Source organism: Gopherus evgoodei, chromosome 3 (genome assembly GCF_007399415.2).
Source record: "Gopherus evgoodei ecotype Sinaloan lineage chromosome 3, rGopEvg1_v1.p, whole genome shotgun sequence".
NCBI classification, from domain to species: Eukaryota; Metazoa; Chordata; order Testudines; family Testudinidae; genus Gopherus; species Gopherus evgoodei.
Window position 1 is genome coordinate 143686267 of NC_044324.1, and position 24272 is coordinate 143710538.

The 24272-nt window shown below is 42.3% G+C and overlaps 1 protein-coding gene across 8 annotated transcripts in view; it reads right to left on the reverse strand.

Annotated features, from left to right (window-relative positions):
- Positions 1-24272, reverse strand: part of SIPA1L2 (signal induced proliferation associated 1 like 2) — a 250453-nt gene that overhangs the window by 199104 nt on the left and 27077 nt on the right. The window contains exon 1 of one of the 8 annotated variants that reach the window (XM_030556894.1): positions 9164-9220. The exons of the other annotated variants lie outside the window; for them this stretch is intronic. The gene's annotated coding sequence lies outside the window, so the exon portion shown is untranslated. Of the gene's footprint in view, positions 1-9163; positions 9221-24272 lie in introns of those variants that run through there. 8 annotated transcript variants of the gene reach the window in all.

Sequence of the window (24272 nt, forward strand, 5' to 3'; positions counted from 1 at the left end):
CAAAAGGAGTGGAGATTATGCCCAAGAAGTCTAGAGCAGAACAGTATTTAACACACCTAATTATAACAAATAATTTCCCCTGGTAATGTAGTTACATAATGTTCTCTTGGCAATACAAGAGCCCTAGACAAAACGTGGCCAAGGCTAGGTCAGGCCTTCTCTTAGGCATTTTTTTTTTTTAATTTAAAAAGACCAAGCAGTTAACCATGCCACGTTCTTAACAGACTAATGAAAAAGGCAAACCCTCCCCTAAACTCATCAAGAAAAGGAAACAAGTTATTTGCATGTCCTAAAATAAATATAAACTAAGCCCAACACTCATGATGCTGCAATCTAGTTATCTATACAAACAAACAAACAAACAAACAATCCTACAGGAAGAACATGGAGCCTGCTAATGAAATTTTCTAAGTATATGTTGAAGCTCTAGGGTATTTGAAAAAAATAAAATACAAAACCAGTATTTATATGGAAACCTAAAAAATATTTAGGTGCTTGTGTAAATTAGTATTTAGCTAATGAACTGAAATGACTCAAACTGTAATAGGAAAAAGCAAGCAAAATTAATTAGCCTATTTAAAACAACAGAATTTGCTTTTTTATTATAAGGTGAAAAGTACATTTCAATTCAAGCATACAAAAGACAACGCATCAGTGAGGGGAAAACCTTCATTCCATTGACATGGATTCAAGTCTCAAGTCACACATGCAATACAAGTGAAACCACAATTACTGCTTGCATCATTCTAATGCATGACAGACACTTCCACTATCAAACCCCTGTTGTCCATGGATAGTAGGACGGTCATATGGGGTTAGTACCAATTCTTATTTCCAGTTATTTTTAACTCCTTGCTGAGATTTAATAAGTTAAAATTTTGTTTCTTAATATTTTTCAATTTCAGTAATTACTGAAGCTGCCACATAGAGGTTATGTGATTGTTGCATGACAGGAGACTTGGTTAGTGGGACACTTTCTTCTACGATGCCATCCAAACTACAAAAAAGTTTGAGAATCCTTGCATGCCCACTGATTCTGACATCAGTCCATATTGCTTTTCAACAGGATAAAATGTATGTATGGTAAAAGACAGTTACCTTTTCCATAACTGGTGTTCGAGATGTGTTGCTCATGTCCATTCCATATTAGGTGACTCAAAAGCTGTACCCCAGAGATGGGTAGGAGTTCAAGGACATGTAGATTGAAATACAACTCTGACAAACCCAGCGTCATCTCTGGCCTGCTGAGTGATGGCATAATGAGCAGTAAAAGTGTGAACAGAGGACCACGTTGTGGCTCTACAGATGTCCTGGGTAAGGATGTGTGCCAGGAAGGCCGCCAAAGATGCCTGCACTCTCGTCGAGTGGGCTCTGACAATTGGAGGCAGCAGAATCCCCGCCAGGTCGTAACAGGTCCTTATGCATGAGGTAATCCAATTGGAAATCCTCTGCAAGGACACCGGGTGACAGTTCATCTTATCTGCTGTAGCGATGAAGAGTTGAGTCGATTTTCAGAAAGGCTTAGTATGTTCTAAGTAGAAAGCCAAGGCCCTCTGGATGTCCAGGGCGTGAAGATGCCTCTCCTCACTGGTCTTGTGTGGTTTGGGACAGAACACAGAGGAAGATGTCCTGGGGTTCATATGGAAGGTGGAGACCACCTTTGGCAGGAAGGCCAGGTGGGGCTGCAACTGAACCTTATCTTTGTAGAAGACCATGTACGGAAGTTCTGAGGTCAAGGCTTTAATTTCAGAGATCCATCTTGCTGATGTCGCTGCCACCAAGAATGTGACCTTCCATGATGGGTGGGAAATGGAGCAAGAATTCAGCATCTCAAAGGGCAGGCCGGTGAGCCTAGAGAGGACCAAGTTAAGATCCCACTGTGAGACAGGAGTCCGTACCTTCGGGAAGAGGCTCTCGAGCCCTCTCAAGAATCTGACCGTCATGTCATGGAAAAACTCCATCTGTCCTCGAATCGGTGGGTGAAAAGCAGAGATTGCCACTAGATGCACTCTAATGGAACAGTGTGCCAGGCCTTGGTTCTGCAAATGGAGCAGGTTGTCCAGGACAGCCTATATGGAAGAACACGAGGGACAGATGCCATGCTTCGACGCTCAGTGGGAAAACCTCATCCACTTGGCCAAGTAAGTCATTCTGGTTCAGGGCTTCCTACTCAGTAAACCAGAGGGAGCATCTGTGCCCTTGAAAGATCTATGTGGAAGTATGCATCTTTCAAGTCAGGGGCGGCATACCAGTCTCACAGATCCAGGGAGGGGATAATAGAAGCCAGGGAAACCATGTGGAACTTTAACTTCTTTAGGTGCTTGTCGAGGTCTCGCAGGTCCAGGATGGGCCATAGATCACCCTTGGTTTTGGGATTAAAAAGTAACAGGAAAAGAACCCCTTGTTCCTGTACTCGAGGAACTTCTTCTACTGCATGCAGCTGTAGTAACCCCTTTACCTCCTTCGTGAGGAGACTCTTGTGAGAGAGGTCCTTGAAGAGGGATGGAGAAAGCAGGTGGGAAGGGGAGCAGGGGTAGAAAGGAACTGGAGGATATAACCCTTTTTTACTGTGCTGAGGACCCATCGGTCCAAGGTTATAGCCATCCAGCAGGGAGGAAAAGGGAAAGGTGGTTGGAGAACACAGGAAAGGATGGATCCAGGGAGTAGGCTGGTAGGTCACCCTTGGGCACACCCTCAAAACCACCGTTCAGTCCTATGCTTATTACAGGTCAAGCCCAACTGGGCAGAGGGTGGAGACGGGTGGTTCAGGCAGCACTTGTAGCCCTTGGTTCGTTTATGGGGCTGGTCCTGCTGAGGCTGACTCCCCGGCCCTGCAGCTGCTGCGGTCTGAACTGCTTACACGCCAGGGCTGGGACATAGAGACCCAGGGTTTTTATAGTGATGCAGGAGTCCTTGAGACCATGCAATTTTCTGTCTGATTGCTCCGTAAATAGGGCCCAGCCATCAAAGGGAAGGTCCTGTACTGACTGCTGAGCCTCAGTGGACAACATAGAGGAGCAGCCAAGAGGCTAGCCACATGGAGATAGCAGAGGCCATGGTGCAGACAGCAGCATCTGATGTCACCTGGAGGGCCGCCCTGGCCAGTCATGCCCTCATCCAGGATCACTCGGAACTCCTTCTTGGAAGCCCAGACAAGCAAACGCTGGCGGGATGTCCCCCTCGATGGGGAACAGTACAGCTGAGGCGGGAACACACACATAGGTCCCAACACGGGTTTTCCTTGAGACCGGGGTACCGCAGGAGTCAGTGAGGACAGCCCCGGGAGTGTCAGGATCTCCTGAGCAGCTTGAAGGGCTTTGATGGCACCTGAAGCCGGCAGGGGCCTGCATCACTACCTGAAGTCGCAGGTAAGGCATGGGATGGGCTGCACCGCTTGACTTGAGCTGGGGCCCAACTTCCCGAGAGGGATGTTGAGCTGCCCAACACAGGTCTTGGCTCGCGCCCCCCAGCCCTCTCCTTTCCCTTGCAGGAGGTGGGAGATCTTCCCTTCACAGTCATTTTCAGCTTTTTGACCAGAGCCACGGAGGGAGACCAGTGTTGGCTCGTGGACGGTGCTGGGGGTGCACTGCACACAGAGGCCACGGTGCTCAGTGCGGAGTCAGTCGGCTGCTCCAATGCCAAAGTGAGTGCCGGCTTCATTAGGAGTGCTCTTAGGCGGATATCGCGCTCCTTCTTCGTCCTAGCTTTGAAAGACTTGCAGATACGGCGTTTGTCACTTACGTGCCCTTTGCCTAAGCACCTTCGGCAGCTGGTATGGTGATCACTGATGGTCATAGGCCATTTGCAGAAACCACAGGGCTTAAAGCCTGAGGACCGAGGCATGTCCTGACACCCGGCTAGGTCTCGTTTGGAATTAATGGAGAGTTTGAGAATTACTATTAAGGGTAACTAAGAAAACTACTAACTATGTATAATTATTTTACAGAATTTCAAAGTTCCCAAGAACAGAGAAGGAATCAATGCTAGCTGAAGCAGCAGATGTTCCAGCACTGTTACTGGCAGCAAGTAGTAACTGAGGGTGGGAGGAGCTGGCGGCACCTCTTACCACACCATGCGGGTGTAACTCCAGAGCCAGTCCCCTATGGATACTGCTGCAGCAAAAACTTCCGGCACCAGTGCATGTGGCGAGCGCACACACCTAATATTGAATAGACATGAGCAAGCACTTGAAGAACACCACTTAGTTTCATTCCCACAGTGATGTTCAAGGTAGAGATAAATTTATTACAAGTAGTGGCAGTAAAACACATGAAGTTTCTGACTCCTACTAAGGATTAAGTGGAATTCTTACCCTCTCCTACACAGGATGAGGAACCTTTTTTCTTTTTTTTAAACTGATAAAAGTTGAAATTTGGGGGGGGGTGGGGGCAGGGGAGGGAGAAGGGGAAAATATATTTTCTGACCAGCTATAATTACAGGAGATTGGGGACTTTTTTGGAAACATTCCTAATAAATAAAAACAAAAAACTTTCCTCTGCACCATTTTACAACATTTTAACAAAGTAAACAGAACTGTGGGAAAAACATGATTGAGAGCACAGCACGTTCAGGATCTGCTTTCTGACATGATTCTTATCAATCACAGCAAATTCAGCAAAGTTTAAATGGAAAAGGGGGACATAGTTTAAATAAATAAAACAAATGTGGATTCTAGTCTTAAGATTCCCTATCACTGCAGCTCCAGCAGCAGTAGCAACAGTACAAGTGGCACCGGGCAGGTGGTATTTTAACCACTTTGTTTTCTTGATCTGCAGTAATCATGCTGTAGATAAAATGCCAGTGGCTGGTCTTATTCTACCATTCTCATCTTATTGTTGATACCATCAGTGACAAATGGTAAGACCCCAAAAATAAAAAATAAAAAATAAAAAGTCTAGTGGTAACAGCCACACACATATTCAGCAGCCCACACAACTTAACACAGAAGCTTCCCCACAGCCACAGACTACCTACCTCAGGCAAGCTGCACAATTTTCAATTGGCAAAAGGCAAGTAATTGAGATTTACTTACTGATTTGGAGAAATGCCTTGGGTTTCCTCTCAATATTAATATTATACAGAACTTAGTAGATAATTATAAATATTCTTTCCCCACCCTGCATAACATCTTTGAATTGCTTCCATTCCCCTCACAAGAAGTAAAAACAAAGAGTTCAGTTGGCCTTCAAACTTATTCTAAGAACATGCAGCATTTAATTTACTATTTGCGATATCATTATGTTTGCACTCTCTCGTCAAAGAGGAAAATTCAGCCTTGTGTTTTAGTCATTATCAAGGAACTGGATCTCTCTTTTTATGTTGTTAATGTAATTTGGCCATATTAAAGGAATTTGTACATGAAAACTGAAGCTGATCAAGAACAAAGGAATCCCTGCACTGATGTGGCTACAGAGGGAAGACACTAGCCTAATGTCCTTTCAGTGCAAGAAAGTGCAACCTAAAATATATCAATCCAGATCCTAGTGTCACTGAAGTCTATGGGAAATCTGCTATTGACTTCAACATGACCTAGGATCTAGCCCAGTGGTAGGTAACCTGCAGCCCACAGGCTGAACACGGCCCATCAGAGTAATCCGCTGGTGGGCCACAAGGCAGTTGCTTTACATTGACTGTCCGCAGGCACGGCTGCCCACAGCTCCCAGTAGCCGCAGTTCACCATTCCTGGCCAATGGGAGCTGCTGCAGGAAGTCTCATGGCCCACCAACCGATCACCCTGATGGGCCACATGCAGCCTGCGGGTCACAGGTTGCGCACCACTGATCTAGCCCGTAGAATATATACTGAGAGGACTAATATGCATCTCCTATGAGGGCCATAACGTTGGACGTTTTCTTGGGAAGGGGTGTCTTTAAATCAGAAAATTTGTAGCCTGATGAAAAAAGTAAACATAATTACAGTTTTGATTTGATACGATATGATAATCAGTTCTTAAGAACTGGGAACAGGATTATGGGTCTGTTTTTGTTACCTTTCTACACAATTAAAGAGGCTCACCCTAACTATCTTGACTAAATTAAGAGCTATTATTACCTTTATGGTCCTGCTTATAAATGTTTACCATAGAAAGCACCTCCATAATTCCTTAAGCTGAAGCCTTTATTTATACTTACACATCTTACCCACGTTTTCTTGGGTTGTATAAAAATTAGTATTATAAATCACTTCAGCCAATATCCAGTGTCACACTCCAGGGCAACTGCAGCTGTATTTTCCCCTCATGGTCCAGCAAAAGTACACACTCTAGGCTTCCAGCTCTTCAGCTGTCATCTCTCAAGTTAAGATCTGCATCTCTCACCCTCCTGACTCAGGTATTTCCACACAGCACAGCTTCCTTCCTCTACTGTGAGCTCCCCAGCAAAGTCAGGCTACCTAAGCCAGTCTGCTTTACTATTCTCTTCAGAGATGGTAAACAGCATAATTACCACAGCTAAATTACCACACAGCTCTTTCTAAGCAAGCATGTTTATTCTTGAGGTAAAAGCATTAGAGAAAACCTGTTAAAAACAATATAACAACCTATTTGCATGTTAATAAATTACTAGATATCATCCTCTCACTCTCACAAGGGCTCTAATTAGTGTCAGTCCTTCCAATCCTTACCTAAGGATTGGGGTCCTCCCTTTGATAGAAGGTCCTGTCTATTTGCTGGATCAAAATGAGAGCCCTGAGTCAGTTTAAACTCAAGCTATTTATCCAAAAATCCTTACTCTATCTAGTAGTCCTTGGAGAATCCAGTTCAAACTAGTATATAACAGCCTGTCAACAGGTGGTGGTGGTAGCTCTCTGGAAGTGTTACAACTTGAGTGAATTTGCCTCACTGTTCTTAGTTTCTGGGGGGCTGCAGTCCCCCTCCTCCATGGAATTACATACAGTCCCCAGCCCACAATGATACATAAACTTAATTCAATAAGGTTTGTCCAGGACACTGCAGGAAACTGCCATCCGTCACATTCAGTACAAGATATATTTGGATATCACTATGTACTTCTCAGTATACTTCATTTGCCCAGTACCTCTGCTAACAGTGACCATTTCAATTATTGCTTTATCCTGTCCTCATTTATCTCATATTAGCAGTGGAGAGATGGCTTATTCATCAGCCCAGCGATAAAGATACAACAGGAAAATGCTTTTCTTAATTAAATCTGTGCAACTCCTACTTCAAATTCTGCTCTTTAGTGAAGCTGCACTTGTGCAACTGATGGCAGAATTTGAAGACAATGGTGTGACACTGGCAGACCAGGTGCCAGCTCTTCCCAAGGCTTTAGGCCTTGGCTAAGCACTGACAAATTCATTGCCCGAAACCACTTGTGTATTTGAAGAAAACCTCTGAGTTAGTATGGCTAAGGGTATGGCTACATTTGGAATTTCAAAGCGCTGCCAGCGCTTTGAAGTGTGAGTGTAGTCAGAGCGGCAGCATGTAAACCACATCCTTTACGGGTGTAGCATGCAGCGCTGGGAGCCGCACTCCCAGCGCTGCCGCCCTGATTACACTGACACTTTACAGCGCTGTATCTTGCAGCGCTCAGGGGGGTGTTTTTTCATACCTCTGAGCGCGAAAGTTGCAGCACTGTAAAGTGTAAGTGTAGCCATGGCCTAAGATGGTTACTGAACTTAAAACAAGTGTTTAGACTTTATCAAATGCTTGTAAATTGTTGTATACATTAATCTCACTTATCTTCATCATGTGCTAAAGAAATACTTAAGTTTGTTTTATAACTGTAAAACTGTTTACCTTGAAACTGTCAAACTGTCAGAAAGGATCATTTCCTGCTCATTAAGAAGGCTATCAAAACTAAATGGGCCATTGTGGGACATCACTATACAAAGACTGTTAATTGCCCCTTCACACATCATGAAGAGAGTACTGCAAAAGAGCTCATCCCATCAACTTGAATTATGGAGGAAGGACAAAGATAGTGAACAAGAAAATCTGTCATCTCTTTGCTGTTTGGACTCTCACAGGGCTGGAGCTAGGAAACAGAAGCAGAGATTCCCAGTGTCAACCTGGGTTAACCCTAAAAGACATTCAGTGCTGACAAATGACTACATATCTGTCACCTTTTAAAAATGGACTAATTCATTCATGTATATATGTTTGCCTGCTTTAATCTGATAACTCATTTCTTTTTTCCTAGTTAGTAAATCCTTAGTTGGTTTACTATAGGATTGGCTACAAGTGGTGTCTTTGGTATGAGATGTGAGGTACAAATTGACCTGGGATAAGTGGCTGGAAACAACCTGAATTTTGTGTGATCTCTGATGTATGGTAACCGACCATCACTAAGGGTATGTCAATACTACCTGCCGGATCGGCGGGCAGCGACCGATCCAGCGGGGGTCAATTTGATAAATCAACCCCAGAGTGCTCTCCTGTCAACTCCTGTATTCTACTGGGGCTGGGGGGAGGCCACAGGCAGAGATGACGGGGAAGCATCAGCAGTAGACTCACCTCAATGAAAACACCACAATGAGTAGACCCAAGTATGTCGACTTCAGCTATGTTATTCACATAGCTGAAGTTGTGTAACTTAGATTGATTCCCCCCGCTCCCAAAAGCGTAGACCATGCCAAAATGCATCTTGTCTGGGTGGGAAGATAGAGTAGAATGCCCAAGGGGACTGTCTGACTCCATGGTAAGACTGTTACAGAGCTTCAGGAGTTCACATTTTTACTGAGTTGGTGAAATCTAATTATAGAACATACAGCCAGTTTGGGGTGTCTGCCCTACTTTTTGACATTCTGCCCTGACGCGTGCACAGGTTACACTCCAATTGGAATGCAACAGTTTTTGTTGAATAGTTTGCATAACATGAATCCAGTCCACTCGCCCAAATGTGTGTTGGTTCTGCAGGACCGAACGGTAGTAAAAATTTGTGTCACTAAAACAAGCAGATGTGATTGAATGCATACAGTCAACAGAGCTTAGTAAGGTGGTACCATTTTCCAGTGTTACTTTAGAGTGTAACACTTGAGAGTAGATATACACTTTGAGCCCTCCATCTCCTGATACAAGTCAGCCTATCCCTGGTTCATGATAATTATGACTGACATTGCTTTCCCACGTTCCTTTCTTTCTTTATTGGTAGGCAAGCTGGATTCAGACAAACCTTCCATAGAGCAGTTTGAAATTAAAACCTACTTTCTGGTTAGGAGATCAGCCTCATTTTGCTTCCTCTTCTGAATGTGACAGATGTACTCTTTTCTGTTCTCTTTTTCTGCAAAGACCTAGGTAGACAGAAATTCAGCTTAAAATTCTTAACCCTACCATTACTGCAGAAGGATTTCAATTAGATTACTTAACATTACATAGTTTGTGTGCTTTCTTAAGAAGAGATATGGACTGTAGTACAGAATTTTTTAAACAAACCAACTAGTCAACTAAACCAGATATATCCCCAAAGGCACACACAACAGCTTAATATGGGGAACAGGGCATGTGAACTATACATAGAAGGAAAAAGAAATTGGCATTCTTCCAATGCCATCAAATATCACTTAAGGTATGAACAAGACTCTGCCATCCCTGTCTATTTACTATGGAACAAAAATTTCTCTTGGTACCCAGATTCATTTGCTAAAATGATGATAAACGAGAGTAGTATTCAGCAGACTTTTACTGTCTGAAATAAAATAGATACAACACAGATTTAAATCATAATAATTAGCAATGATAACATTTTGCTTTGCAGTGTACCATATCCAGTTGAAGAAAATCTGCTGCTGATTTTAACATGTCCGTAATACTGAGACACTGTTGTGGCTCTCCAATAGTTATAACAAGATCGTCTTACGATTTTTTTTTTTTAAAAGAGTACGTTAACCAAAAGGTAACCCATTACATTTCAACATGCAAATTGTTTAGAAATAATATCATGCCACAGAAGTGACTACAGGTTACAGACAAAAAGTCCCTACCCTGTATAGAAGACATACCCTTATTAACATCTCTCTGACCTTCTCTTGATGTGCTGGAATTTTAAAATGGCTTAAGTAACGTTCAGAGGCACTTGTGCTCCTAAGTCACTTATGACTTTTCCACCTAATGTGCCCTTCATGGCTAGAAATGGTCACTCTGGGCATAGTTTGACATACTGTATTGCTGCCAAATACAAGAAGAAAAAGTTGGATTTAAATAATTAGGGCTTTAATCCACTCTACTTAAAAACCCAGAGGTTTTTCCACATCCAACTAGCAGATCAGGCTCTTGCCTAAGAGTATGTCCACACAGCAGCTGGGAGGTGCAACTCACAGCACAAGAAGAGGGAAACATGACAGCTCTGCATAGCTACAGCAGCACAGGAAGCAGCTCAGGCTAGCCAACTGAGTACAATCCCGTCTGACTTCCTGAGTACGTAATTGGGTGGATAGCCCAAGCCTCCACAGACACATTACTAATTTTAGCATGCTAGCTTGAGCAGAACTAGTGAGCACATGTCTACTTGCTCTGAGAATCACACCTCCGAGCTACTGTACGGACATACCTTAAATGGCCATACAATGCAAGGAGAAACATACTTGCCAGCACTAAATGTTCAAGGTGAAATTTTGACTGACTTACAAGGAATCTGAGGTATCCACAACACCATCCTATTTTTATCTAAGGAATTCACAGGGCTCAATGGAGCTGTGCTGATCTACACCAGCTGAGAATTTAGCCTGTAGTATCTCATTTTGTAAAAATTAGGGTAAGATCGAGCAGTCACTACAGCTGAAGCTCACTTTGTTTGTGAACTGATATTGTCAACAGGAATAAAAATCTCATTTAAAATGGGAGCTCACAGGTGGCTCAAAGGGAAGCATATCACAATTCCAAACCTAACAGGAAGTTTCATATATGAACAGACCTCTCATGAGCCTGGCCACTATGGGCTGAAGAGAAACTGATCTGTGTTCTGTTTAGTGCAAAGAATAACTACGTAAAAGAACCAAAAAGGAACATTTCTCTGATCCAGAATGACAGTTTTTGACACTTTGTGCATCTATGTGGACAAGTGAAAGTAAAGTTGGGTCCTTTTAAACAGAAATTGAGAGAGAGCTGGTGTGTTATATGAATCTTTAGTTCTCATCCTTTTTTCCAGTTGCCTACACAAACAAAGAAGTCACTCCATAGTTTGGCAAAGCCCCAGCTCATAGCTACAGGTACTAAGAAGGAAATGAAGGGAAGTGTGGATGGTACCACCCTTTATACCACTCATTTGAAGGCACAAAGAGGCACAAGGCACGTTTCATCCCGCACGCACACGCATGCAGGCATTTAAGGGATATATGGTACTAAGATACAATGTACTGACCCAAGGATCTTATTGCCCACATTGTTTATTTTTCCACTGGTATTCCTTTAACATATATGGATTCGGCAATGACTGGCAACCATATGAGTTTGGAACCATGATGGGGGTGGTGGGTTGTTTGCTTTTTCAAAGCTCCTCCACAAAACCACATCTATCACAGTGGAATAACCGACGATGCTAGCTACTGAGAACAAACATTTTAATTTATTGTTCACAAGTTATTCTTATTTTATATATTCGCTATTAATCCTCTGCTCTTGCGGTTAAATAGGATATAAGCAACACAAACAAGTCTACCCAATGCATTTAGGAGTTTTGAAAGGTTTAAACAACGTCATGCATATTGTTACACAATTTTCAGTCTTTGTCCCTCAAGATATATAGTGATCAACATTAGATACTATTTTGTTCTTGATGCAAAGAGAGATGCCTAAGGTTTGGCCTTCATTGTTAAGTGAATTTATATAATGTATAGAAAAGTCAAAACTCCAGACCTTTCCATCGTGGTGGAGAAAAAACAATAGGTGACCTTGCAGACATTAAGCTTGGTTTTAGAGAGATACAATCAGATTAGTACACTGGGAATAAGCATCCAAACCCTACTTCTTCTCTCTTTTCTATTGAAAGTGACAGCTGAAAAGAGTCTATATCAGCTATGTGGCAGCAGTGACAGTTCTGCACAAAGGGAGGCTCACTTCTCGAGTTTTTGCTTATTCTCATACATCACCCCATCACACAAGATGGCATTAAGTTTTCTGACAGATCATCTTTGTTCAGGACATACAGACTTCCTTACCTGATTGTGAATTCCTATAAACATACTCTTACCCTGCTCTCACATAATACAAAGATAGGTCGGATAAAATAATTTATGAAGAAAAGAGTCAAATTGACCTGATTTGGAGTTTAAAACATTTAAAACTGAGATTACGCAATGTTCAACATGAAATCTAGATTATTAACATGGAATTTAGGTCTGTGGCATTCATTGTGAAATACATTTATGGTAACCAGGAACTTCATTAAGTCATTGTTTTGATTTCAGCAGATAAATGTGGTTTAAGCAAATCTGAGAAGTAATGTCTAAAACTGAAAACATGGGGAAAATACGTCTAAATGATAGCATCTGACATTTCTTTAATCTAATGGAAAAATCTTGAATGTCAATTGCTTAATAACAATTCTCTGTGTGTGTGTTTTTGTTTAAGATCTTAATCTGCTCTCTTTTCACCTCTCTTCTGTCTCCATCATTATGGTACCTAAGTGTCTCTTGAAAGCGCCAGGCACTCCAACTCTTGTAAACGGTGTGTATTTTAGGGAAGTAAACCAATGAGGATCCTATGCTATACATTAACACTTTATAGGGAAGTAGTGTGGAGAGAAACTGCTACTCTATATGCATTAATGTCCCATACATCTTGACTGTTTCAGTGTTAGCAAGTTTTAAATGTGCACATTAGAATATTCTGATGAGAGTGTCATGTTAAAAGTACTACATCTCATTTTCTTCACATGCAAGTAGTTTGATATTTCATATAATGCCTCATCTTTAAAGATCTTTAAGTTTTATTTATGTAAGATGTAATCATCACCAAAATTTAGCAGTCTCTAAGTCAGGGGTCTCAAACTCAATTTACCCTAGGGTCAGTGCCGGTCCTCTAATCCTCCCAACAGGCCAATAATGTCACTGAAGATGGTGTTCAGAAAAGAAAATGTGTATATTGTATTTTTTATTTTGAATTTCTTAGAAATAATAAAATTGTCATACAACTTTATACAATTCTTCACTTGCCAGAGAGTTTTTAGGGTTTGCCAGACACCTGGCAATGCTTCAGGTCTGTCAGTTTGTTGATGTTTCGTCTCAGTGACTGAGCAGTTGAAACCTTCAGGATTGCAGCAAGGTGTGCATCAGATAGTTGTGTTCAGTATTTTGACTTGTTTATATTCATTGTGGAAAAAAGTGACGCTGCCTCCATAGCTGACTCTGCCCAGCAACTAGTTATGATATCTCTGTCCCTCTCCTCCAGCTAATGGGAGCTGCCGGGGGCGGCGCCTGCAGGAGACATTGGGCAGCATGTCTGTATGCGTCTCTCCTCCATGGGCTACAATGGGGAGGTTCTCAGGCCACAGATGGCCCGCAGGCCAGGACTTTGAAATCACTGCTCTAAGTGAAGAGTGGCAGCCAACTGGGGAGAAAAGGAAGAGAATTTTTGGTCAAAGGCAACGGGGCTAGTATCCCAACACTTTTAAATGCCAAAAGTATAGTTAGCATCCATACAAAGCTGAAAGACACAACCTTGGCTGGTCTTTTTGTTTGTATTTGTTCTGCTTTAAAGGACCACATCTGAAACAGACTTGCACTAAGATACACTGAACTATTTACTTCAGAAGGATGAAGAGCTGAATCAGTTTTGGACATAGTTGAGAGAAATGGAAAAACAGGGCACCGGAACCAGCATCACTAGGCTAGATTGGATATATAGGTCAGGTTGAGTTAGGTAGGTCCTTAAAGGAAAGAATAAGTAATTTAACTTCATATGCTGCATAAGTGTGAGCCAGAAGAGGTATCTGAAGGTAGCACTAACAGTCAAATAAAAAAAAAAAGTTAAAGTTCATTTTAGCGGTTGCATTCTGGATGAACTGTAGCAACTACAATAAGGGAAAGGAAGCAGCTGTAATAGTCAAGATACAAGATTACCAGAGAACAGACAAGAGTTTTAGTGTTTGGCTACACTTGCAGCTGTACTGCGCTGGGAGTTAAAGCTGTCTTCGTACAGCTATGTAGGGAAAGCGTTACAGTGTGGCAACACTGACAGCTACCAGCACTACAGTGTGGCCACAGGGTATGGCTACATTTGGAATTTCGGAGCGCTGCCGCGGCAGCACTTTGAAGTGCGAGTGTAGTCAGAGCAGTAGCGCTGGGAGAGAAATCTTGCAGCGCTGCATGTAAACCACATCCCTTACGAGTGTAGCGTGCAGCGCTGGGAGCCGCGCTCCCAGCACTGCTGCCCTGATTACACTGACGCTTTACAGCGCTGTATCTTGCAGCGCTCAGGGGGGTGTTTTTTCACACCCCAGCTGCAGCGCTGTAAAGTGTGAGTGTAGCCAAGCCCACATTTGCAGCGGTGTTGGGAGTGGTGCATTATGGGCAGCTATCCCAGCGTTCAAATGGCTGCAACATGCTTTTCAAAAGAGGGGGGGTGGGGTGGAGTGTGACAGGGAGCGTGGGGGAGAGAGAGAAAGGATTTTTGGAGCTGACAGTGTGAGCTCCCTCCTTGCAAATTCCGACCACTTCCCCTACCCCTCTCTCATTCACTCTTAAATGCAAATAGCCTTCAGACCAGATAAGCAGCTGCTCCAACGGACTTCCTCCCACCCCCCGGGAGCCCTGAGTTCACAACAAAAGAAAGAGAAGCATCACAACAAAACAAAGAGTTCTTTAGTTAAAAGCATTATGGGAAAATTCCGGAGGTCAGTTACAGCGTAGTAAGATTAATCACTGTTTACACTGGCACTCCAGCGCTGCAGCACCAGCACTGTTCTCTTTATTCCTCTCATCCATGTGGAGTACAACCAGCGCTGTAGCCAGGGAGATACAGCGCTGCATGTGCCTTACCAGTGTGGATGGGGAGTAAGTTACAGCGCTGAAAGCCACCACCAGCGCTGTAATTCTCAAGTGTAGCCAAGCCTTTAGACGCCAAAAAAGGAAGAACTGGATTTTCAACACATGGTGGAGGAAAAAATGGTAAGATTTGGACAAGGCCTGTTTGTGCGGAAGAAGGAGGTGTCAGCATCAAAGATCACACACACTATGAGTCTACTGTAAACAGTAAAATATGAACATTCTAGGCAGCATTAGCGGTGAGTCTAACACTTTTCAGTTGCTTATAAATTTGACAGACTTGAACCTTTCAGGCTGAAGTTTTCCATGTTGGATCTCTGCCTCAACCTGAATTTATTTTTATTTATTCTGGGAGTAGGAAGGCAGAAGTTTCAGCAAAAACTGTTAATCCATTTCTGAGAAAAAGGGTTAGGAAAAATATGGTTTTACCAATGTAAAAAATTCTTACAACTGTTTCTTTGAAAAGTTCTAACACACCTCCATGCTTTGGAACAGGGATTTGAAATGTGACAGGCAGGGCCACCCAGAGGATTCAGGCAGCCTGGGGTCATCCACCCCCAATGCCGAATTGCCGAAGACCCAGCACTTTGGCAGCGGGTCCCAGAGCAGAAGGACCCCTGCTGCCAAATTGCTGCTGAAGACCCACCCCAGGACCCGCCGCTGAAGTGCCGGAAGGACCCCCCACCGCGAGTCTTCGGGGCACTTCGGCGGCGGGTCCCGGAGCAGAAGGACCCCTCCACAGCCGAATTGACGACGACGACCTTGAGAGTTTTCTGGGGCCCCCGGAGCGAGTGAAGGACCCCAAAAAACTCTCATGGGGGCCCCTGCGGGGCTTGGGCCAAATTGCCCCTCTTGCCACCCCCAGGCGGCCCTGGTGACAGGATAATTTTTGATGTCCCTGTGAAAATCTACCCAAATTAGTCTGAATTCTGAACCTCTGAAAATCACCATTTACACATGCTCAGAAGAGGCTTGTTCAAAGCAGAGAGCAAGATCTTCCAAACACAGAGGGCACTGAGCATGCACCAGTCCAGAGCTGAGCAGTAGTTTTGCAGCAATTGCTCCCGAGGCTTCTGAAGGTAATTGCGGTGTCAAATATTTATTCAGCAGCAAAAAACTATGTTAACAAAGAATTAAGGTTGTTTGGTGGTATGTTGCCTCCTTGCACAAAATTGGGTTGAGCAAAACCTCAAACTTCTGAAAAAAAATCAGGAAATACAGTTAGGGCAGAGTTAAGTTCGCATGGGAAGCCTTATTTCAGAAATCCCCTCATACATCCCATTAATATACACACACGCACGCACACGCACCCCTTTACTCTGCCAACCTCACAGCTGCTGAACGGTACAAGATCTTCACCTACTTTTGTAACCCATTCACTTTCACCCATAGTATTCTATCTAATACTATTAAAGGACAAAATGGGGGGAGAGGTTTGCTCACGGTAATGTGATGTTCTCAGCTGAATGAGACCGCAACATGAGTACAACACGAAACAATGGTTCTGAGACATATGAACTGTTCTCTTCATCTCAAGGGATGTTCCCATCCACTCCCAAGAATTTTAGAGACTGATATATATGAAAAGTGCCCATTCTCGGCTCCCCACCCAAAAGGGCAACATCATCCAAAAACTGGCTCACATGAGGTGGAGGGGGAACTAACCCCCTGTAGATGGGCCCCCAAATCCTAGCACACAAAGGAGAGCAGTATGAGGAGCTCAGACACACTCAGAGGGGCAAGGCCCCAATATCTGAGCTCATTTGAGGGAGGCGATGAGGACTCAGACTCTACTAGAGGGGCAAGAGTCCCCTAGATGTGGGAGGGGAATGTGGGGCTGACACTGCTCCTGCCCCCTCAGTTCCCCTGGCATTCACCACCACATCCCCGTTCCCACTCCTCCACTCTCCCCAACCTCCCTCACCTGAACCTCCAACCTCTCTCCCCCATAGCACCCACTCCCATTTTATCCCCCCATAACTTCCTCCCCTCACTGCAGCCTCACTCCCTCTTTTCCCCACCTCCACAGCCACCAAGCTCAGTGAGATCTGTGATTCATCCAGTCATTAGTACCTCTCAGTTTAACAGCAGAAGAAAACCTTTTTAGGGGGGCCTCTAACTCTGGAACCCCTCAATCATATGACTCCAAATTTGTATCACTAACCCTACCCTATAACTCTAGAAAGTGCACAAAATTTCAAAGCAATCCGAGTAACTGTTTGGATTCTAAAGCACTTATCATTAGTCAAGCTTTGAAGTATATAAAATGGTGTGAACGGAAACCGTATAGCGATTTTTCAGTATTGTACATTTTTACAGAGTGCATGTGCCATTTTGGTGGGTGCTATGCACTATCTTGGGTAAGACTTGACAGACAGAAAACATTTTGACCCACATCAATGATTTTATCATTAACTCTTTGCAAAAGACACTTAGGGTATGTCTACACTGCAATAAAACATCTGTGGCTGATCTGTGTCAGTTGATTAGGGCTCGCAGAGCTTGGGCTGGAGCCTGAGGGTCCCAGTGCCCTGGCTCCAGCCTGAGCCCAAAGGTTCACACTGCAATTTTATACTCTAGTATAAGCACCATCAGTTTGAGTCCACTGACACAGACCAGCCTCAGGTGTTTTACTGCAGTGTAGACATACCCCTGCAAAAAAACCAAAACTTTTTTAAAAATTGCTAAGAGTGAAGGCTTATATTTTCAGAATCTTAGCTCAAATGACTCAGAATTTGGGTCACTAACCCCACCCTGCATCCTCCAGAGGCACACCAAATTTAAAAAAGCAATCTGGCTAAGCATGTTGATTTTAGAGGAGTTTGAAAAGTCAACTTTTAAACAGGAGTCATGACAATCTTAAACACAGTGGTGCTGCCACGCCACCAGACAGAGCTATCAGCATATATGGTAATTCACAATAGTATGCCAAATAAAGAATGAAATCCTTGCATTCAAGATCTCACAAGCTAAAACAGCACATTTGAGGATAATATAGACTAATACACTATAGAAGAAAGGCAGTGTTGCCTAGTAAATTAAGCACTGGACTGGGACTAAGATGTAGGTTCTATTCCCTGATCTACCACTGGCCTGCTGGGTAACCTTGGGCAAGTCATTTCCAGTCTGTGCCTCAGTTTCCCCTTCTGTAAAATAGGGAGGACATTGGCCGCTTTGGAAACTGTTTTGAGATCTACTGATGAAGTGTGCCATCAAATTGCTAAGTGGTATTAATATTACTGAGCAGCTGAATTTTAAAAAAGCTGCTGCATATATGAAATAATTTGAACCTATTGGTTTATAAACAGAGAAACTTCTTAATTCGTATTATGGATAACTGGCCTATGTATCTTAGGCACTTACATGGCTCCCATCATTGTAGTATTTCACAATGGTTAATGTATCATTCTCAACACCCCAGTGATGTAGAGAAGTGCTATTATTCCCATTTTACAGATGCGAATTCAAGCACAGAAAAGCTAAATGTTCAAGGTCCTACAGGAAGTCTGTAGTAGAGCAGGAACCTGAACACAGGTTTCCCAAATCCTAGACCAGTGCCCTATATTGAACCATCCTTCCTTTCCTCACCTATTAAAATGTGAATAAAAAGTACTTCGAGCATTAAAGTGCAAATGACTAGTAGTCTGGAAACTTTTTTTTTGGTACTAATATGATTTATAAGATAATTTGGGGTTAATTTTTTCTTCTTCTTCTTGCCCTTTCCCCCCAACCCCAAAACCAGACCAACTTGAAACAAGAAGTTCAAATGTTTCATTTTGAAAGTGTTCAAACAGAATATTTCAACTGTTTGGAATTTCACCTCCCTTTTTTCAGCTGAAAATATTCACCAAATTTGACACAAATTAGTGAATACTTTTGGCCTCATTGAAACTATACTTTTCAGCAGTTCACTATTTGCCAAAAAAAAAAAAACACAAAACTTCCTTTAGCTCTATGCAGTACCTTCCTATCTTTTGGAGCCATGAAAGGAGTATTTCTCTCTTCTGATGATGTACTGTTTCATCTCGTGAAGTTTTGTTTGAAAGGACAAAGTTCTCCCTTTTAAAAATTAGCAAAAGTGTATTTAATATTTAACAGTGTTCTTTAGTCCTTTAATAAAGAACCGTTCCATGAGTTGAAAGTTAGGCCTTGGCTACACTGGTGCTTTACAGCGCTGCAACTCTCTCACTCGGGGGTGTGAAAAAAACACTCCTCTGAGCACTGTAAGATACAGCGCTGTAAAGCACCAGTGTAAACAGTGCCCCAACGCTGGGAGCGTGGCTCCCAGCGCTGTAAGCTAATCCCCACAAGGAGGTGGAGTACGTGCAGCGCTGGGAAAGCTCTCTCCCCCAGCACTGGTGCTGCAACCACACTCGCACTTCAAAGTGCTGCCATGGGAGCGCTTCCGCGGCAACGCTTTGGAGTTGAGTGCAGCCAAGCCCTTAGAAAAGAAAAAAAGAAGTACACCTTAATTCACGTACGTTCATTGCTATTTTAAATGAACTAGCCTGAATGAATGGGTACCCTTGGTGCAATTATGTCTTGCCACAGTTGGTTTCAAGTCATGAACTGTTCTAGGCAATTTTTTTTTTTTTTTTTTTTTTTTTACATACACATTTATTACACCAATGCAAACAGGCATCAAGAGCTTCATTATAAAACTCACATTTTCAGGTTTATATTTAATCTCAGATTGCATGGTCAGCTCAAATGTGAGCATTTTTATATTATTGCTGTAAATCAATTGAATTGTTTGCGACAAAGGCTCTAAAGAGTTGTTTTAGTAGTTACAATTGTGCTGTAGTGTTTCAGCACAAAGGGCCTCAGAACAATGGTTTCTATATCTAGTCCCAGAAAAATAACTTCATTAAGACTCAAGTTGATTATAAATGGATATCAAGTAATTGAAATGGATATCAAGTAATTGAAAAAATGAGAACTTAGTTGAACAATGTTTGAAAGTAAGGAAAACAGGATTAAGGCACAAATGGTTTTTTGTGCCCTGAAAAGGATTGAATGGGGAGGAGTGCATGTTAAGGAATGGCTGATGTTATCCTAAATCATGACAGGCTAAATAGAAATAGATGGTTAACTCACTTTCCTTGTTTTCCAGTCTCAAATGTCCTCTGCTTTCCTTCATCCCTATTAAATGACTCAGCCTCCTTTTACTTTCCCCAACAATCCTCGCAAGATTTCTAGTGCCCGTAGCAGAATTTGAAGCCCAAATGCCTCTGCTGAGTTCCAGTGATACAATGATCCCTATTGCTACCACACCCCATTCAATCCTATGCATTATAGCCTGTCCTAGATTTTTTAATCAAAATCTTAAATGATTAGTTTCATAAGCAAGTTTGTCACAGTTCAAGGAAGTCAAGCTTATTTTCCACTTTTTCCTTGAATCCGAACACTTTCCATTTCTTTTTACTCGGAGTACTGCCAGTAGACGTGTATTCCTTTCTTTTGATCTGGAATTGAGTTTAAGGTGCAATATCTGCAGCTCTCCAGTGCTGCTAGTTGGCAGTCACAGTGAATGCTAATCAATTTTCTCTTTACACCATCCTACAATACTACACCTCCATCTGAGTTCCCACCTCAGTTCTCAAATTTAACAGTGTTAGAATACATTTTTAAATGCCCATGCATTCTAAATATAGTCCCAGGTAAAAAAAGTAAGTTTTCACATTGAAATATTGCCCTTTAAAATATCAATGAAACATTTTAATCAAAAATACCAGAAACTCAGAAAATATGCAGTTAAGGTTTTCATATTAACCTTAACAATGACCTGCAAAGGGAAGAAACTAAGCTTCTTCTGTTTTTTTCCCCCCACCAAAAGCAATCTATTACCGGATGTTAGAAATTCAAGTCATGTATAGTCTTGAAGGTTCTATGATAAATGAACTAATGAAATTATGACATCATTAGAACAGGTTCAGAGACGGGCTACAAGGATGATCCGAGGAATGGAAAAACTGCCTTATGGAAGAAGACTCAAAGAGCTTGGCTTGTTTAGCCTGGCCAAAAGAAGGCTGCGGGGGGATATGCTTGCTCTATTTAAATATATCGGCGGGAGGGAGGGGAATTATTTCCGTTAGGGGAATTATTAATGTTAGGGAGGGAGAGGAATTATTTAAGTTTAGTACTAATGTAGGCACGAGGACGAATGGGTATAAATTGGATATTAGGAAGTTTAGACTTGAAATTAGACGAAGGTTTCTAACCATTAGGGGAGTGAAGTTCTGGAACAGCCTTCCGAGGGAAGTAGTAGGGGCAAAAGACTTTTCTGGTTTTAAGACAAAGCTTGATAAGTATATGGAGGGGATGTTATGATAGGATCGTTAATTTGGGCAATTGATCTTGGATTACCACCAGATAGGTCTGCTCAATGGTCTGCGGGGAGATGTTGGATGGGATGGGAACTGAGTTACTGCAGAGAATTCCTTCTTGGGTGCTGGCTGGTGAGTCTTGCCCACATGCTCAGGGTTTAGCTGATCGCCATATTTGGGGTCGGGAAGGAATTTTCCTCCAGGGCGGATTGGCAGAGGCCCTGGAGGTTTTTCGCCTTCCCCTGCAGCGTGGGGCACGGGTCGCTTGCTGGTGGATTCTCTGCAGCTTGAGGTCTTCAAACCAATTTTGAGGATTTCAATAACTCGGTCCTGGGTTAGGGGTTGTTTTAATATTGGATGGGTGGGGTTCTGTGGCCTGCCTTGTGCAGGAGGTCAGACTAGATGATCATATTGGTCCCTTCTGACCTATGAGTCTATTAGTGTAAAGAGTTAAAGTAAAGTAGTGAGCGACTAGGAGATTTTCAGAGTGTTTAAAACTCTGTTTTATTACCTATTCAAGCTCCAGTGACTGACTAATATTTTTGAGATAGGACATCTTTGTTAAAGTTTCAACATTCCAACTTCTTCAACTAAGTTACAAGAGCTAACATATATATCTTCATCTCAAGGGGGAAATAACATCCTGAGATCAGAGTTGATATTCCTAAGGTTAAAAAAGCAGCAAATAATTTGTTAACAAAAATAAAGAAAAGATTTTTCAGGCACTCTTTACACAATATAAAAAGATACAAAAGGTATAATTTTTTTTTAAATTTCTCTGCCCCCTTAGCCCTATTCACCTTCCACCTAAAGAATGTGGATCCTCAACAGATGCCAAATTAAATTGTTGCATATGTGAATTCCAACAATAATGTCTTCAGTGGTACAAAGACAACCTGTACCCACTCTTGAAGCTTACATTGAATAGAGGGTCAGAGAGAGGTCCTCCGATATCAGGAGGGTGTCAGAGAAGAGTCTTATCTTTGGGATGAAGGCCCAGTACTGAATATTAACACTGTATTTGTCAACAGGCAACACCCAGTTAATTAATAGGCAGCTGCCTGCTGCTGCTGTAATATGGAGGGTTCACACTGAGACATCAGTGAATAGGAGCTACACACAGCAAGTTCCCACTATGGCGATTTTTCATACGTTTCTTACCATTACCACCAATGATTCAGCTCTACAAGTATTAGCAACACCAGAATAACTGTTGCACACGGACTGGCTGGCTGCCATCACCATTTTTAAAGTACCACTTCAGTTAATCCGTCTCAGAACAGGTTTAATCAACACCGCGCTTAAAATCATATAAAGACCCACTACTGTTAATAGAGTTGAGATGAACTGGTATCAGCAAAAGTGAGAAATTATAGGGAGAGTGTCCTTATTGTAGAGCGGATTCAAAACATCCTCAGGTTACATCACATGATTTACTGGGTTGGGGCAAACAAATACTGGCAACTGTATGCTGCTTGAGGTGGAAGGCAGCTGCCAAGCATAGCCTGCGCACATGCCAGCTTCCCTCTCCCTTGTTATGGGAAGGGTGCGTCAGTTATTCTTGGACAGCAGCCCATGTGTTAGGTAAGCAATGTAAAGAGAAAACTAACTGTACCATGCCTGGAGGGTGGTGTCTCAGAATCCTTGGCTGGGACAGTAACTGAGTATCTGCACATCTCAACTCTCCTACAAGTATATCCAGGCTATACAGGGAGGATTACTAGGGCAGATGGGCCTCTCCAGCCCCAACTGGCATGGTAAATGAAAAAGGGCTATTTCTCAGTTGTACATGAAGAGCAAGATAAAAGGGAAAAAATCCTTGGCCCATTGAAGCGAATGTGAGTTTTGCTGTTGACTTTAATGGGACCAGGATTTCACCAAATATGTGATAATCTCTGACCCATAGCAAGGAGATACATTTAAGAAGAGTCTCTCCAGCTTCTGTATAGCAAATGAATGGGTAATTCACTGGTTATAATATAGCATGTAAGTGAGACTAGTGCTAGCCTGTGTATCATATTGTAAATCTAGACTGGTTATGGTGGCCAATTTTAAGCTCTATTAATTATACAGGTTGATACTAGGTGGAGATTTAAGGACAGATGAGGTAGATGTTGGTCCTGGTTTCCAAAAGAAGTGACTGTCTCTTTTTTATTAATTCATGTAATTCAAATGGAAATTTACATATGCTTCTGTGGTGCTTGCAAAACCAAGAATGAAGTATTAACACACAGGACAGTAAGAAAGTGAAAATGATTAGACACCGACAAATAAAACTAACTTGATTCTACTGTCCACACGAACAAGATAAAAAGAGCAAAGTGAATTATTCTAATTCTCAGTAATCCAAGATGTCCAATGCAGGAAAGAAAGTGGTTCTCTTTTATCAATATTATATAGCCTCATTATTAAAAAGTGTACTTCCCAAGTTTGCTTGTTTTTAAGTTTTGATCAAGAACCAAGTTTGTCACAGAGTTCAAGGACATCAAACTTATTTTCAACCTTTTTCCTTGAGCCCCAAAACTATTTTTTTTTAAGTTTTGCCCATTTTTGAAAGTTCTCTACTTTATTTGTAATATTTTACTAACTGTGTTTCCAACTCATTATTTTATCACAAACCTTATGATATTTGGTGTTTTAATTAAAACCCAAGCTCTCGGAGACAAGTGATTACATGAAAATCTCAGCTTTCAAGTTTCTCACCCTCACATCTGCAACCAACACCTTTAAACATGTGATCTTCATGTACTCTATAGACTTTAGAAACTAAAGTACTTTAAACTAATTGCACGATATTTTGGTGCCTGATTCTCAATTTTTGAACCTTTCCAGTTGGGAATACTGCTAATTTTTACAGAGCAAGATCAGGCTTAAAACAAGGCAAGAAAAAAAAGTAAGAGGCTAGGGCAAGGCCAAAAACTTTATATATAAAATATAAAAATGGGGAGGGTGGATCTTGTGGCCTTCCCCAGCAAATATGAAACACAAAAAACAGTATCCTGGATTTTA